Genomic DNA, 17,940 nt, shown 5'->3' on the forward strand with positions numbered 1-17,940 from the left:
CATCTGTTCTTGGGAACTCAGGTTTTTTTCCAGATTCTGGCTATTGTAAAGAGTGCTACAATGAACAAACAATGAACAGTGTAGATGTCACTTCAACTATACATTTTGCTTCTCTGGGATATATTCCCAGGAGTGGTATTGCTGGGTCAAATGGGAACTCAATTTCTAATTTTTTCAGAATCGTCCATTATACAGTACCCTACTCTTGAAGATGAATGTATCTGTGACTTTTTTCTAACCAACAGAATATGGAAAAGCTGACAGGACAAGCGTAATTATATCACATAATCTGGTCCCATTAATCGCTAGTTTTGTGAGAGGCTAAATCAGAAGATGTATCCTGGAGTGTCTGGAACCCTGATACAAAGGAAATGTGAGATAGTAAAATTGCGGGGTTTTTTTCCCTTGGGTTGGGTAGGCTACATCCATAGTCTCATTGGCTTTTCCTGTCTTCTAGTGGTATTACTAGTGGTATTAGTGGAACCATGTGTGATGCTGGTTATTAAACTGGGTCAGCTGCAGGCAGGGCAAGCACCTCAACTTCTTTGGCCTTAATATGTGTTCTTCAGAGTCCATCAATTGGTGGTAATGTTTTTGTTTTGTTTTATTTTGTCTTGTTTTTGTTTTAGGGGTCACACCTGACAATATTCAGGAGTTCCTCCAGGCAGTGCTTGGGAGGCCATATGGGATGCTGGGGATTCAATCTGGGTTGGCCGTGTGCAAGGCAAACATCCTACCTGCTGTATTACCTCTCCAGTCCCAGTTTGTGATAATGTTATAAAGCAAATTATTATGCATACAAAATTAATGATGCCCCGAATCTTCACTGATCCTGAGGCTAGGTAAATTTTAAAAATTGAAAAGAGAACACTTTGTCTTTAACACTTTTGCTACCTGCTTCTACATTGCCCATCTAGAGGGGTTTGAAACGGCTTCAGTTCTCATTGCCTGAAGAGTAGCCACCAGTTTGGGTAATCCAATATTGAACCAGAACCACTACGAGAGAGCAAGTAAACATCCATCTTATTTAAGGAGCACTGCCATCCAAAAAGAAGAGGATGAGTCAGAATTAACAAAACACATGTCTAGCAAGAATTGCTGAAGATGACAGACAACATCTTGAATTAAAAAATAACAATAAGAAGGAAAAAAGTCTCACATCCCACACTAGTAGAGTAACAGGATGGATTCATTTCCTTGAACATTGGGTTCAAGGAAATGAACCCAATACCTAATACCTAATACCTAAAACATTCACCAAATAATGTACAATAATTTAAGTCACTGGGAACTTATTCAAAGCCAGCCGACATGGGAGAGAAGCTGGCTCTTGCATAGTGAGTTGTGTACCAGTAAGATCTCTTAATGTGATCTCATTTGTTATTTCCTTTAAGAAGTCAGCCAGGCTCTGCTAAACCACTGTGTCTGGGGTTTATGAGTCTCTTCCACATCCTGCCTGTTCCTGTTTTTTTCTCTGTAGACTCCCTGATCTCTGTGTTGCAACCCTCCATTGGCCACACTACTGTTTTAAATGTGTGACCCTAATCCTTCTCTTTGTAAATAGAGCAAGAGCACAGTGGGTAGGGTGTTTGCCTTGCACGCAGCTGACCCGGGTCTCATTCCTCTGTCCCTCTCGGAGAGCCCGGCAAGCTACCGAGAGTATCCCACCAGCATGGCAGAGCCTGGCAAGCTCCCCGTGGAGTATTCGATATGCCAAAAACAGTAACAACAAGTCTTACGATGGAGACGTTACTGGTGCCCACTCGAGCAAATTGATGAACAATGGAGGACAGTGCTACAGTGCTACTCTCAGGACTGAAGCAAGCCCATTTTTTGTTTGCTTGTTTGTTTGTTTGTTTTGGGAGTTACAGCTGGCAGAGCCCAGGGTTTACTCCTGGCTTCCTGCTGGGGCTTGTTGCCAGGGATCAAACCCAGACAGCCACACGCCAAGCAAGTGCTTTGCCCACTGTATTATCTCTCTCAAGAACAGTTATCTTTTTTTAAATGTAATTAGTTTATTTGTATATTTTTTGGTTTGGGAGCCACACCTGGTGGTGATCAGGACTGATTCCTGGCACTCACTCTTGGTGGGCAGGGGACCATATGGGGTGCCAAGAACTGAACCCAGGAAAGCTGTGTGCTAGGCAAGCTCCTTACTTGCTATACTATTGCTTTGGCTCATGGATTAATTTATTTGTTTTTTTTTTTACTTTTTTTTTTTTTAATCAAATCACCATGAGATACAGTTACAAAGCTTTCCTGATGGGTTTCAGTCACAGAATGTTTCAACACCCATTCTTCCACCAGTATACATTTCCTGCCACCAATATCCACTGTATCCCTCCTGCACCTACCCCCTACCCCAGCCTGCCTCTATGGCAGGCACCTCTTTTTTCTTCTCTCTCTCTCTCTCTCTCTGTTTCTCTCTCTGCTCCCCCTCCTCCCACACCCCTTTGGGCATTATGGTTTGCAATACAGATAATGAGAGGTCATCATATCTGGTCTTTATCCACTTTCAGCACACATCTCCCTTCCAGAGCGATCCCTTCCAACCACCATTGCCATATTTGTCCATTCTCTAACCCGACTGTCCTCTCCCTCAGCCCTTGAGGCAGGCTTCCAACTATGGACCAATCGTCCTGACCTTTTTCCTTTTTTTCCTACTGTCCTTGGGTATTAGTCTCATAATATATATATATATATATATATATATATATATATATATATATATATCACACCCACCAGCTGCTGACAGCGCCAGGTTGGTCCCATCAACGGCCAAGACGCAGAGACTATAAAACCCAGCTCCCGGAGGAGAACAGCGCAGAGTCTCCTGCCCCCGCGCCTGGCTGTCCTCACCGGGGCCCCTTGGAGGGGGGAGGGTTGAGTTTCTCTCCCCCGCCCCCGCCCTGAACAGAGCCCCAGCAGCTGAGGACTTCCGTAGCCAGCCACGGCCATGCTGGGACCACTCTCCACACGTCTGGACGGGCCTCATGCATGAAAGAACTGGCAGAGGAACCCAGGCATGCGGGTCCCGGGGCTGAGGTCTCCAAGCCTACTTGGATTGGGACTGGGCCTTCCCCACCCAGACCCCCCATCTTCCAGTAGGTAGGTGTCACACCCACCAGCTGCCGCCAGCACCAGGTTGGTCCCATCAACAGCCAAGACGCAGAGACTATAAAACCCAGTTCCCGGAAGCACGTGGCCGCATTCGGCCTCGCAACAACTTATTATCTTATTTTTCCTTTGAAGAACCTGGCAGGCTACCAAAAGTATCCTGCCTGCACGGCAGAGTCTGGCAAACTTCCCGTGTTGTACTCAATATGCCAAATACCAGTAACAATGATGGGTCTCATTTTCCTAATCCTGAAAGAGCATTGAAATGGCTCTTTTAAAATCTCAGGGCTAGGAAGAAGGAGACGTTACTGGTGCCTGCTTGAGAAAATCAACGAACAACAGGATGATCGTGATGATCATTATATATATCTATATCTATCTATATATATCCCACAAATGAGTGCTATCATTCTATGTCTGTCCTCCTTCTGACTTACTTCAATTAGCATGATACTCTCCATGTCCTTTCATTTATAAGCAAATTTCATGACTTTTTTTTCTGACAACTGCAGAGTATTCTGTAGATGTATCATAGTTTCTTCAACCAGTCACCTGCCAATAATACTGTTCTTAACAACTCTTGAATTAAAACTCTTGGCTTTGTCTACATCCACGGTCCACGGTCCACGGTCCTCCCATTGTTCATCAATTTGCTCGAGCAGGCCCAGTAACGTCTCCATCATGAGACTTGTTGTTACTGTGTCTGGCATATCGAGTACATCACGGGTAGCTTGCCAGGCTCTGCTGTGCGGGTGAGATACTCTCGGTAGCTTGCCAGGCTTTCCGAGAGGGGCGGAGGAATCGAACTTGAGTCGGCCATATCGGCTGCATGCAAGGCAAATGCCCTACCGCTGTGCTATCACTCCAGCCCAATTGTTGTCACAATGCCAAATTATTACAGCCTTCTGTGAGATTGTAGATCAGTGATCAGAAAGGTTTATCTTCCTTGTATCTCTTTTACCATTCCTCCCATCCCCAGCCCTGCAATTTTATTTGAGGTCCTGCGTTTTACAATATTATTAATGGAAGTGATAGTTTCATGTAAATATTGTTTCAAGACTTTACCTGCCACGAGATTGGCCACTTCCTTTCACCAATGTACCAAGAACCCTTTCTGTTCTCCCTTGCCCACCCATACCCCATCCTCACCCCACCAAGTAAACTCAGTTCTGTAGATCAAATCTAGTTTTGTTGCTTTGGACCATTTGTTGCTTCATTACTATGTCTCTTTTTACCCCATATATGAGAGAGGTTATTCTACATCTGTGCCTCTCCTTCTGACTGACTCAACTCAACATGATACCTTTTAGTTGCATCTATAAAGTGGCTAATTGCATGGGTTCCATATTTTCTCTCACCCATCATCTTTCATTCTATGTGAGTAGTATTCTATTGTGTGCACTGTAGCACTGTTCTCCCATTGTTCATCAATTTTCTCGAGCGGGCACCAGTAACCTCTCCATTGTGAGACTTGTTGTTACTGTTTTAGCATATCTAATATGCCACGGGGAGCTTGCCAGGCTGTGCTGTGCCGACGGCATACTCTCAGTAGCTTGTCGGGCTCTCTAAGAGGGGTGGAGGAATTGAACCAGGCCACATACAAGGCAAAGGCCCTACCCATTGTGGTATGCCACAATTTCTTTATCCAGTCATATGTTTTTAGTCATTTGGCTTTTCTCCAGATCTTCCTTATAGTGAATAGTATTTTCATGAGCATAGGAGCAGAAGTGTCTTTTCTAAATAGTGTTATGGTACCCTTATGATATATGCCAATAAGTGGGATTTCTGGGTAAAATGGAAGCTCAAATTTCAGTTTGAGGGGGTTATTTGTTTGGGGGCACTTGATAATGCTCAGGGGTACTTCTGGATATTCACTCAAAAATTACTCCTTATCGTGCTTGGGGTCTGTGTGGAATTCTGAGGATCAAACCTGGGTCAGCTGCATTTAAGACAAGTGATATACTTTGCTTTACTATCTCTCTAGCTCCAACTTTACCTTTTCTCCAGGTATGCAGGTTTTGTGACTGAAATCTCCAGGTTCTTACAGAGTTGGGAATGGTGACCTCCCCCCATCTCCCTGTGCTTCCAGGAGCCTGGAAATCACACCCACAGCTGCCTCTGGTGCCATATAAACTCATTAACAGCCATGATCCAGAGACTCACAAATAAATCTTGGAAGATAGCAACAAGTTGCAGATGTGTTCCCACATTCCGTGCCAGGTTGGGTTCATCTAGGGGTATGTGTACCCACCATGCACCCCAACAGACGCCCAGCAGCCAAAAGCCTCCAGAAACCAATCACCACCATGGAGATCATGGCCTATCTTCACAGGTTCACGATGAGCCCCTCATGCATGAGTGAATCTGCTGAAAAATTCAGGTATGTGGATTTTGTGATGAAATCTCCAGGCTCTCTTGAAGTCAGGAATGAGCCACCTTCTCTCCATCTCTCTGTTCTTGCAGGAGTTTGGCAGTCACGTTCACAAACTTCTTCTGGTGCCATTTAAACTTATTAATGCCATGGCCCAGAGACTCACAAACAAATCTTGGAAGAGAGTAACACGCTGCAGAGATCTCTCTGGACCCCAAAGACCTCTCTCAATCTCATGATATATAGTATTATGTTAGGGCCCTTATACTGTTTCTTTTTGTTAGCACTGATTATCTAACATGCTAGCTAATTTTCTTGCTTATTTACCTTGTTCATTTATCTGTCTTTACCTAAAATATGAACGTTGTGTGTGGGTGGATTGGTGCCTTTTCCCCCCTTTGGTTGCTTTGTATAGTGTCTGGAAGAGTGATGATTTCCTATCAGGCACTCAATAATTATTTGTTGGATTTGTCAATATGGTGTAAGAGTTTTACTTCTCATAGAGTAATGTCCCATGGATTATTGGGCTGGTACTAGGGATATCTTGGTGACCTAAAATTATAGTTCAATGTTTAGTTCCTTTTAACTAGAGGAGGTACTTAATCCTGGGTGACTAAGACAGAAGGAAATAGAACATCGAGGACTCCCCTACTTCAGGAAGACTTTGGCTCCAAAGTTCACTTGTACGTCAGTTCTTTGGACATCCTGAACTTATTTTCAGAACAGGTCGGGCACAGCTAGTTAACTGCAAGAAGCCTGAGGAGACTATAAGGTGCCAGAATTTGGAATCAGATCTGTCCACTAGGATGGGTCAGGCCCTCGAAGGACAGAAACAGGTGCATTGAATGCTGAGGCTGTTCAATGAAGCCAGGAGGAGATATTGTCCTGAAGGCAAGGGCACAGGCAGAAGTTAGCAGTAAAGAAGAGCCAGAAGAAGTGGGGCAATCTTATTGAGAAGCCGGGTTTAGGAATTAATTACTTAATAGCAATGATACGAAAAGAAACAAGCTGATTGAAAAACATTATTATGGCAGTGAAAAAGCAAGCTAAGGGCTCAAGAAAATGTTTGAAATAATATTTATCTAATCAATTATTTGTATCAGAATGTCTAAGAAACTGCTTCAAATCAAAATAAGAGAAGGGAGAGGGTAGAGAGATAGTCCAGTGGTTAAAGCACTAGCCTTACAGTTGAATCCCCAGCACCACATATGGTCCCCTGAGCCAGGAGTGATCCCTGAGCTCAAGTCCAGAAATAAGCCCTGATAACCACCAGTTATGACCCCCAAATATAAATAAAACAAACAAACAAAAAGAAAATATAGATTGGCTATCCAATAGAAAAATAGACCAAAAAAAACCCCAGTCACTTAATAAAAAGCAATATCCGGAAATTAAAAAGGACCTTTCAAGCACTACATGAGAGGCCAAAGAGAAACAAATATTTTAGCATCATTTATAAGTGATGCAATTAACGCCAGATTGATATTTAATCCACATTTACTTGCACGGCCAACACTAAAATCTCTTGCATATTCTAATCAGATATAGGTAAGAATATGGAAATAATTAGGAAATACCCACAATGGCGATTAGATGGTTAGATAAAGAATATACGTTATGTTTATACAATGGAATAACTAATCACTGCTGACTTCAGGAAATAAGATTTGCTGAAGCCCCTCAGCAAACTGGGTCTGTTTCTGATTTTGATTTACTGAGCAAGATTATGTGAATGGTCAAAATTGGTTCTCCCGAAGAAGAAGGAATAAAAATGTCTTCTGCCTTCAAAACCAAAGACTAATTATGATAACACAAGCATTGGGAATTAAAGAATTCTGTTTCCTGGAATAAGTATTTCTTATTCCTTGTTGTAGTTACCCCACTCTCATGTCCCCTTTTCACCTCTTACAGTGTTGATTCATAAGAAATAATGTTAAATTTATGATAACTTCATCTGCACAAGGTATTTATTTGTAATGATATCTGCATACTGTATTTCTTTTTCTGTGTATTATTTTAGTGTCAAAATTTCATTTTTATTTTAAGAGCATATACGTGTCTCCTACTGAGAAAACTATATACACAGACCCAAATAGACAAACAGAATGTCTTCAGATTCGGAGAAAATAAGGCAGAGCATGGAAAAGAGGTAGGAAGGAGAGATCAGATGCACCTTGAGGCCTAGACCTGCCACACCAATGTCTCCCAGAACAGCAAACTTAGAAGCAGTGGACTTGAGTATAGTGCCATGTTGGTAGGGTCAATAAATAAAGAATAACAAAAAACAAAAAAAATATGCTATAAAAAAATTGAATTTTGAAGCTGGAGCGATCATACAGCAGGTAGGGCATTTGTCTTGCACGCGGCCAACCCAGATTCGATTCCCAGCATCCCATATGGTCTCCTGAAAACTGCCAGGAATAATTCCTGAGTGCAAATCCAGGAGTAACCCCCGTGTAATGCCAGGTGTGAACAAAAAGCAAAAAAAAAATTGAATTTTTACCTTTGCAATAAAACAGAAGGAGGTTAAAGGTAGGTATTATGCAAAAGTAAATAAGTCAGGAGGAAAAAGATAAGCACACAATTATTTCACCCTTATGTGCAATATAAGGATTTAACACTGAGAATAAGATACAAAATGAAATAAGATTAAATAATCCAGTGGACAGTAGCAATAGAACTAAGCTAGGTAAAGGATAGCGGGTTGGAGATAAGCTGAGGGTTGGTGTAAGGAAAGGTGGTGAATTTTGTTTGTAAAATATTTTTGAAAGAATGTGGAATAATGGAAATTCTCTTACACTGCTGGTGGAAGTGAAAATTTATTCATATGTTTATAAAAGTGTTATTTCTTAATTGCTAAACCTTTGAGGTATAAACTCAACAGGAGAGTATGCATGTGTGCACTGAAAGGTATATCTAATAACGCCCACAGAAGCATTCTTTGTAGTTGTTTAATTCTGAAGAAATCCTCATGTTCGGCAACAGGGAATGGATTTATGCAGTGTGCAATATTTAGACAACAAAACATAATTTAACAAGGGGTAATAAACAAACTAGTAAAAAAAATAACATGACCGTTTCACACTGACATAATGTCAAACACTAAGAAAATACAAAAACATCTTATTGCCACTCAATGCCTCTCTTGCAAAACACAGCACCCAAAAGGAGAGAGAGAGAACAAAAGAGAATGCCCTGCCACAGAGGCAGGGTGGGGTGGGGGGGATGGGGGGGTGGAAGGGATACTGGGGCCCGTGGTGGTGGGAAATGGGCTCTGGTGGAGGGATGGGTATTTGATCATTGTATAATTGAAACCCAAGCGCAAAAATTTCTAAGTCTAGAACTGTACCTCATGGTGTTTCACTAATAAAAATTTTTTTAAAATCTCATGATTCTATATATAAATTTTGATATGGATAAATGAATCTACAACAACAAAACTAGGATGAGGGAGTTGTTTTCTTTATAGAGCAGAAAAAAACTAGTATCTGGAAGGAGCTTGAGGATCTGTGGCTGTTGCAATATTCTAATTCTTTAATGTCTTCCATGGGGCAGGGGGAGGGTGGGAAAGGGGGGGTGTACCTGGGATATTGGTGGTGGAGAATATGTACTGGTGGAGGGATGGTGTTTGATCATTGTGTGACTGTAACCCAAACATGAAAGCTTGTAACTATCTCATGGTGATGCAATAAAATTAAAAAAAAAAAGTTGAAGTCCCAAAGTCTCTTTTCATGTCAGTTCAAGTCTAAATCGAAACAACTCTTTAAAACTTATTGTAAGCTTTTACCTATTAAATTATATTTTTATTCATGATATAAAAATAATACATTGAGAATCCTTTGCAAGATAATCTTCTCAAGTTCGGTGGAGCTGTATTCGTAAAGTTCTCTAAAGGTTAAGAACTATTCCAGAGAGAGAGAGAGAGAGAAATTAGAAGTTGTCTGCCATAGATGCTGGGTGTATGTGGGGGGGAGTGTCAGGTGTCAGGAGAGAAACAGCAGACATTGGTGGGAGTAAATGTACACTGGTGAAGGGATGGGTGTTGAAACATTGTATGACTGAAACCCAACCATGAACAACTTTGGAACTGTGTATCTTACAATTGATGGCCAGCCAGCACTGGTGCCTACCTGAAAGCTCAACCTGAAACTAGCATGAGTCTTGGCGAACAACTTGTAGAGCAAAATTATTACTAACTTGAGCCTGGGGAGATAGCTCAAATATATATAAGACCCTGTGCTCAATTCTTGGTGCCAAGGACCACAGATAAAGCCTCTGTGAAATATTTAATAAATAAATGGAAAATGGCCGCTCATCTACGAGATGGTCAGACTTCTTCCTCAAGACCTTGAACGATAAGTTTGAGGTTTTTCGTGTTCCTGGAGTGAGCAGACGCCATTGGGCTACACTAGCACGTGACAGGGACAAATGGAGACATTATTGGCGCCCGCTCGAGCAAATCGATGAGTAGCAGGATGTCAAGTGTCAAAAGTCAAGTGTCAAATGAAAAAAAAACTCATGACCTATTCAATCCACATAATTATAAGAAATAATATATATTTTAGGCCATGAGGTTTTGAACTAGTTGATAAATCTATAGGTAACTTGGTAACGTGATTTGCACTGGAGTATTGCTGTAACAGAAACCCCACATATGTTCCATTGGGTAAGGGATGAGGCAAATGCAGGTGGGAGGGTGGTGAAGAAACTCTAATAAAAGCTCAACAAGCACTTAAGTAATTACCACTAGAAGCTAAAGAAAGGGCAATGTATGCTACATTGTGGAAGAGGGCACTAAGTTAAAACATGTATCTATTGTACTCGAGAAGTTTGCTCCCAAAATTTTCTAGGCATGAGCTGAAGTAATAGTACAGTAGGTAGGGAGTTTGCCTTGCACACGGCTGGCCTGGGTTTGATTCTCAGCATCCCATATGGTCCCCTGAGCACCGCCAGGAGTAACTTCTGAGTTCATGAGCCAGGAGTAACCCCTGTGCATCGCTGGGTGTGACCCAAAAAGGAAAAAAAATTCTAGGCAGAATGTGCCAGCAGGCTTATTTTTGATTGTTCATAATAAAGGAAAAGGGTTTTGTTAAAGAATGAAATATCTGATTTCCAGGTAAAACTTACAGGTCATTTTTCCAACACAGGACTAGTTAGGTGGGAAGATTAAAAGTTTTAGCATCTCCAGAAGAAAAGAGATTCTCAAAGTAAGAGAGAATTTCTGGGCAAAGGTCAAATTCAGAGTACTGCTGCTTAAATACGACCTTAGGGTCAAAATATAAATAAGAATGTCTGTCATACCCTTTGTTAAGGTCTTAAAAAGATTTAAGATGGGATTTTGATTTTTCTAGGGAGGTGGTGTGTATGTTTGGGTGTGGTGGAAAGAGTGTACCAGAACCTCTGGCATGCAAGGCATGCACTTAACCCATTGAGCTATCTTTTCAGGTCCACGATGGTTTCTTAGAGATTTAGCGCACCTCCACTGAAATAGCTCTTACTTTTATTGTTTGTTTTTACTGGATCACCAGAAGATACACAGTTACAAAGTTGTTCACGGTTGGGTTTCAGTCATACAATGTTTCAACACCCATCCCTTCACCAGTGTACATTTACCCCCACCAATGTCTGCTGTTTCCTTCCTGACACCTGACACTCCACCCCACCACCCAGCATCTATGGCAGACAGCTCCTAATTTCTCTCTCTCTCTCTCTCTCTCTCTTTCTTTCTCTGAAATAGTTCTTAACCTTTAGAGAACTTTCAGAATACAGCTCCACCAAACTTGAGGAGATTATCTTGCAAAGGATTGTGGATGTATTATTTTTATATCATGAATAAAAATATAATTTAATAGATAAAAACTTACAATAAGTTTTAAAGAGTTGTTTCAATTTAGACTTGAACTGACATGAAAAGAGACTTTGGGACTTCAATTTTCTTTTTTTAAAATTTTATTGCATCACCATGAGATAGTTACAAGCTTTCATGTTTGGGTTACAGTCACACAATGATCAAACATCCATCCCTTCACCAGTACATATTCCCCACCACCAATATCCCAGGTATACCCCCCCTTTCCACCCTCCCCCTGCCTCCATGGAAGACATTATTCCCCATAATCTCTCTCTACTTTTGGGCATTATGGTTTTCAATACAGACCCTGAGAGGTTATCATGTTTGGTCCTTTATCTACTTTCTGCACACATATCCCATCCTGATCGGTTCCTCAAGCCATCATTTTCTTAGTTATCTTTTCTCTATTCCAGCTGCCTTCTCCCCTTTGCTCATGAGGCAGGCTTCCAGCTATGGAGCAATCTACCTGTCCCGTGTATTTACTGTCCTTAGGTATCAGCCTCATGTTATGTTGTCTTATACTCCAAAAATGAGTGCAGTCCTTCTATGTCTGTCCCTCTCTTTCCGATTCATTTCACTTAGCACGATACTCTCCATGACTATCCATTTATAAGCAAAGTTCATGACTTCATCTCTCCTGATAGCTGCATAGTATTCCATTGTGTAGATGTACCAAAGTTTCTTTAACCGGTCATTATTCTAGGGCACTTGGGTTGTTTCCAGATTTGGGCTATTGTGAACAGTGCTACAATGAACATATAGGTGCAGATGTCATTTCTACTGTGCTTTTTTTGCATCCTCGGGATATATTCCGAGAACTGGTATTGCGGGGTCATATGCAAGTTCAATTTCTAGCTTTTGAAGGACTGTCCATATTGTTTTCCAGAAAGGCTGGACTGGTGGGCATTCCTACCAACAGTGAAAGAGTGGGACTTCAACTTTCTTTGCATGGGAAAAGGACTGTAATATTTCTTATATGTAATATCTATAAATATTGTTTAAGCACAAAGGAAAAGCAGAAATGATACAGGTGGCAGAACACAAAGCTCAGGGATTAGAACCAGGAGCAGTTGAGAATACTGGACCAGGAAGACAAATCCAAAGAGCAAAAATGACTCCTAGAGAGATAACAAAAGGGAATGCCCTGTCACAGTGGTAGAGTGGGATGGGGGATGGGGGGAAGAGGGTGGGAGGGATACTGGGACAGGTGGTGGTGGAGAATGGGCACTGGTGGAGGGATGGGTATTCGATCATTGTATAACTGAAACCCAAGCACAAAAATTTGTAAGTCTACAACTGTACCTCATGGTGTTTCACTAATAAAAATTTAAGGAAAAAAAAAATGACTCCTAAACTAAGAACTCTGAATCCTTCCAGTTCTGCCCCTGCAGCCAGGGGGACTCATGCCATATACATGAGTGGTGTCAGAATTGCTCATTCTTGCTCATTCTTGAAACTACTTTGATCACAGATAATAGCATCTCTGTCTCATCTTGGACTTTAGGTATATAGGGAAGATAACTTTTATAAGTCATAGGTATCTCATATATATCTATACTTATATAGATATCCGGGAAGCTACCAAGAGTATCCCGCCTGCATAGCAGAGCCTGGCAAGCTCTCCGAGGCATATTCTATATGTCCAAACCAGTAACTATAACAGGTCTCATTCCCCTGACCCTGAAACAGTCTCCAATCGTTGGGAAAGACGAGTAAGGAGAGGCTGCTAAAATCTCAGGGCTGGGAGGAATAGAGACATTACTGGTGCCCACCCGAGTAAATTGACGAACAAGGGGATGACAGTGATGCAGTGATACAGTGATAGGTATCTCAAGAAAGTGGAGTCATATGTGAAGAACTTTTTCTAAATTCAGACCTGATACAAATAATAAAAGTCCGTATTTCCAGTCATTGTGCTGTAATTGGATACATCTTTGAGGAAAATTGGAGAGGAAGGGAAAAATTGAAGCAAATAGGGCAGATTATGAAGGATTTCTACCACCAATTTCTATTAGTAAGCCACTTCTCTTATAAGGATTTCCTCTTTTGAATATAGACAGATATAGTGGAAGTGACATTCTTTGACTTCCAATTCTAGAATTTAAAAATCTTTTACACTTCTGCTTTGCCTTGAAAGCAATTTAGGGTAGACTGATAATCATGAGAAACCACCTAGAGAATGAAAGACCCAGGATGGTTGGGAACCAGCCTAGGTGCCTTGGCTGAGAATAAGTACCCTAACATAGGGAAGCAGTCTTTGCTGTCCCAACCCCAGCTGGGCTCTCAGCTGAATTCACTGCACATGTGACCGGAGTCAACACCTCATATTCAGAGTAGACTCAATTTGTTCCCACCTTCCCCTGCCCAAATTGCAGAATCATGAACACATAAATAGTGGGAGCTGTTTCAGGACACTGTGTATTAGGGTGATTTTATGTAGCAAGAAACTAATGTGCCCAACAGTAGCCAGAAGGTAATAAAAATGTCGCTATACTTCAGTTTGATGTTATTCCCTGTGTTAGTAGCTCAGACTGTCAAAACAAAATGCCAGACCCTGGCTCAAACATTAGAAATGTTCTATTTTAGGTCTTGGAGGATGAAAAGCCCAAGATTGAGAATCTGGCTGAATTCAGTTTTGCTGAAGGCTCTCTTCTTGATTTACAGATGGCCACCTTCTCCCCATGTCCTCTCACAGAGATAAAGCACGAAAATCCTCTGGTGTTTCTTCTTCTAGGGGCACTAATCTCTGGGCGGTCCCACTCTCATGGTGTCTGCACCTAATTGCCTCCTTAAGGCCCCACTTCCAAATACTATCACTTTGGGAGTCGAGGATTCAACATAATTTTGAGAAGACATCTCTAATTCTTTTATCCAGAAACACTTTAGTTCCTTATACATGACATACTCATTCATTCCTAGGGCTGTAAAGTTACTGTTTCCCGTCTGGCATGTTTATCACCTTCTACTTAACCACTAAAATTCCCATTTCAAAAGGATTCTCAGAAACTGGAGAGATAACTCAGCAGGCTGAGAGGTTGTTTCACATGCAGTAGGCTTTGCTTCAATTGCTGACAATGCATGGTATTATGAACCCTGCCAGGACTGACCCCTGAACACAGAGCCAGGAGTAACTAACCCCAAATACTGATGGATATGCCCCCCAAATAAAAATGAACAAAAAGCCCTCCAAAAAATTTCATACAAGAGCCAGGAGATTAGTTTTGAAGGGAGATGTCATCTCCAGCCAGTTGATAGGACTGGCTGGACTTGGGCATAGTTTAATGCGGCAAGAGTTTACAAGGGCAAAGGAACAGGCAAAGAAAAAATGTGTGTGTACGTGGGCTGTGTGCATATTCACTTCCAGTGGTACTGACTGAGAGAAAGGGAATCTCAGGAATTTGAGCAGGTGCAAGTGGCCTGCATGGGTCAATTCACGGCAATGAGACAGAAAGGCGAATCACCTGGTGTTGCGGTTCTACCACTATGACTACGGCGGTTCAATGCCAAATGCTGATGGACTCCCCTAGGAGTAGTATTGACCTTTAGGGGAAAGAATGGCTCACATGGGGCAGGATCAAGAGGGTGTAAATTAGAGAAAAACATTCTAATCATTTGCTAGGAAGCTTTTCTTTTTTTAAATAACTCAGAAGCTTAGAGGACCCACTTCAAATGTGCTTTGAAGCCTTTTCACTGAAGTAGAAAAATTCCACTTCTGTGCACTGAGTTTCCTAAAACAACACCAAAAAGTTTTGAATTTTATATCATCTCTGCCATTATTATTTGAAGAAACTGCTTAACTAAATATAAATTTAATTTTAATGGTGTCAGTTTCATTATTGAAAATTTGATATCAACATGTAGATAAAAATAACCCTGTGGGACCTGGGAAACAGCTCCATGATAAGGACTTGGCATGTAGAGTTTGAGCTCTGGAACTACATGGCCCTCTTTAGTTCCCCCTAGGTATAGCTCTGGAGTCCACAAGCACCTCTGAGTGGGTGGGTGGGGGGCTCTGGTGGTTTCAGTCACCACAGGACCTGAGCATCAAGCATCTCTGTATTCGTGGGACCTAGCATTAAACTACTGGCCTGGTTGGCCAAGTATGGCTGGAGTGGTCCCTGAGCTCCCTGGGCACTGCCTTGGAGCACCCCCCACATACACACACTTAAAGATTCAATAGACAAAAATTATTTGGTTATACACCAGTATTTTTCATAGAATTGAAACAAAGAATGGTTGAGGAAACTAACACTCAACCGCATCCTCATCACAGTCCATGCCTTGTTCTTTCTCTTTTGATAAACTCAAAACAAAGAAAATCTCTCCACATATCCTGACTCAATGAATTTTTAATTCTAGTCTCCTTCTGCAGACTCAGAATAAATTGAGGGGAATAGAGTGGAAGATATGACATTTGGTTACAAAGAGCTCCAAGTGTTTAACAATCAACTACAGCTTTCTCCATTAGAAATTTCTCTATCTCAGTAGAAATTATTATAGAGCAGGAAGGAAATGTAATCACCTTACCAAATCATCTGGTGAAGATATTCATTCAATTATATAAGAACTACAACCCAGATTATAAATAGAGTTTATTTGAGGACATTTTATTTCATTGTTGATTCTGCTATGCCAGTAACAAATATCAATTCAAAGGAGGTTAGGAATCCTTCCGTGACTTTCCAAAAATGTGGGAATAAAACTGTGAAAACATATTCCTACATATCCTCCATTAAAAAAACTCCTCATATGTATATGATTCATTCCTATGACACCTTAATTATTGAAAAGTACTATGGTCGCTACTCTGAGGTGTTCATCCATATAAATATTTAGATGTAAACGTATAGATAACTCTTCATGCATATGCCCTTTCCTGCTAGCTTGTAATCTTTGTTTGGGCAGGCCCCACATGTTTTTCCTAAATATTTTTCTTTGTTTTAACACAGTGTTTTAACCATAACAAAGACTAAATAAATAAGCATTTGTGTATTTTGTTGGACAAAAATGTTAACCACCATGAAAGAGATAAGTTTGGGTAGATCTTGATAAAATTTATGCCTCCACTTTCAATGCAAAAACTATTATTTTCCAGTATATATTTTCAGTATCATATACTGATAAAGTCCACACCAGTTTATTTTGTTTTCTCTGCAACGAGTAGGGCAGGCCGCCAGATGGGACATCCAAGCAGGGAGTCACACAGGACTTCCTCACTTTCTCTGTTCATGATGTCATCATAAGCTTTTAGCCCCCACTGTCCCTTCAGCTTATAGAGTCTGGCCACAAACATCTTCTGAGGTTACAATAAGGTCCAGGTGTCCTGCGTCATCACTTTCCATTCCCTCCAGCCCCGGGAGTCCCATTTTAGCAGTGGCGATCACGCGGCATGGCAGGTCTATAATGTCACTTGTAGAAATACCATTCCCGGTTCCTCCCGGCACATATTCAGTACCCCTTTCCCTGTGCCAAGTTTCACAGACCGTGCATGTAATTTAGAAAAGACTCCAAGCAGAGGGTTTTACCTGCAATAATTGTTTCACAAAGAAACGGTACTAGGTCAATTATTTCGGTTCTGCTTTGGTACAGGGATTGGGGTTCAGGATGGAAACATCCAAAATATGGTGGTGGGAAGGTGTAATGGTGGTGGGATTGGCATTCAAATATTTAATGTAATCAAATATTGTGAACTACCTATGAAAATAGAATTAAATAAATAAAAAAAATTTTTTTAAAGAAATTGGGCTGGAGCGATAGCACAGCGGGTAGGGTGTCTGCCTTGCACGCAGCCAACATGGCCGACCCGAGTTCGATTCCTCCGCCCCTCTCCGAGAGCCCGGCAAGCTACCGAGAGTATTCGATATGCCAGACACAGTAACAACAAAGTCTCCAATGGAGACGTTACTGGGCCCGCTCAAGCAAATTGACGATCAACGGGAGGGCCTTTACCTTTAAAGAAATTGAAGTAGACAGGTTCTTGATAGGCAGTGACAAATTGGACCATCTTACCCATGTATCAAAAAACCTGTATCACATTTTCCCTAGAAATGTGAGTGACTGCACATTAAAAGGCCTTCCTCTAGAGAAAAATATCTCCAGTTATTCTGTGACAATCTCTGTAATTTCATGGAGATTGGGTGGTGAGGATTTTAGGAAATTCTCCCCCCCCCTTTTTTTTTAATTTTCCTAGTCAGGGTCATCTCTTTAAGACAATCACTTCCATTTTATTGCTGCTACTTTCAGACCCATCACTCTAAAGAGGGAAATACGAAAATAGAATCAGAAGGACGGAAAAAGCAAGCAGTGGAACAAAATACTTTTAAAGGGCTACTTGGACTTTATGGAATTTCCTTTCTTAATAATCCCCAGGATCATCAAAAATAGTTCCTGGCTGCCTTTTGCTGCCTTTTGTGATCCTGAAAATTTCAAGTTCTAGTCCCCCCTTCTAACTTGAGCAGCATATTGGGCAGGTGGGTCAGAGTAGGGGTCCCTCAAAGAGCAGCTGCACTTAAGCTTAGAGAACTGATGTTGGCCAGGCCTCCTTTAGCTGGTTGCCAGGTTTCTGGAGTGTTAGAATAGTAAACAGTTGTTTCTCAGAAAC

The sequence above is a fragment of the Sorex fumeus genome, unplaced genomic scaffold (assembly GCF_029834395.1).
Source record: "Sorex fumeus unplaced genomic scaffold, SorFum_2.1 ptg000021l, whole genome shotgun sequence".
Classification (NCBI taxonomy): Eukaryota; Metazoa; Chordata; class Mammalia; order Eulipotyphla; family Soricidae; genus Sorex; species Sorex fumeus.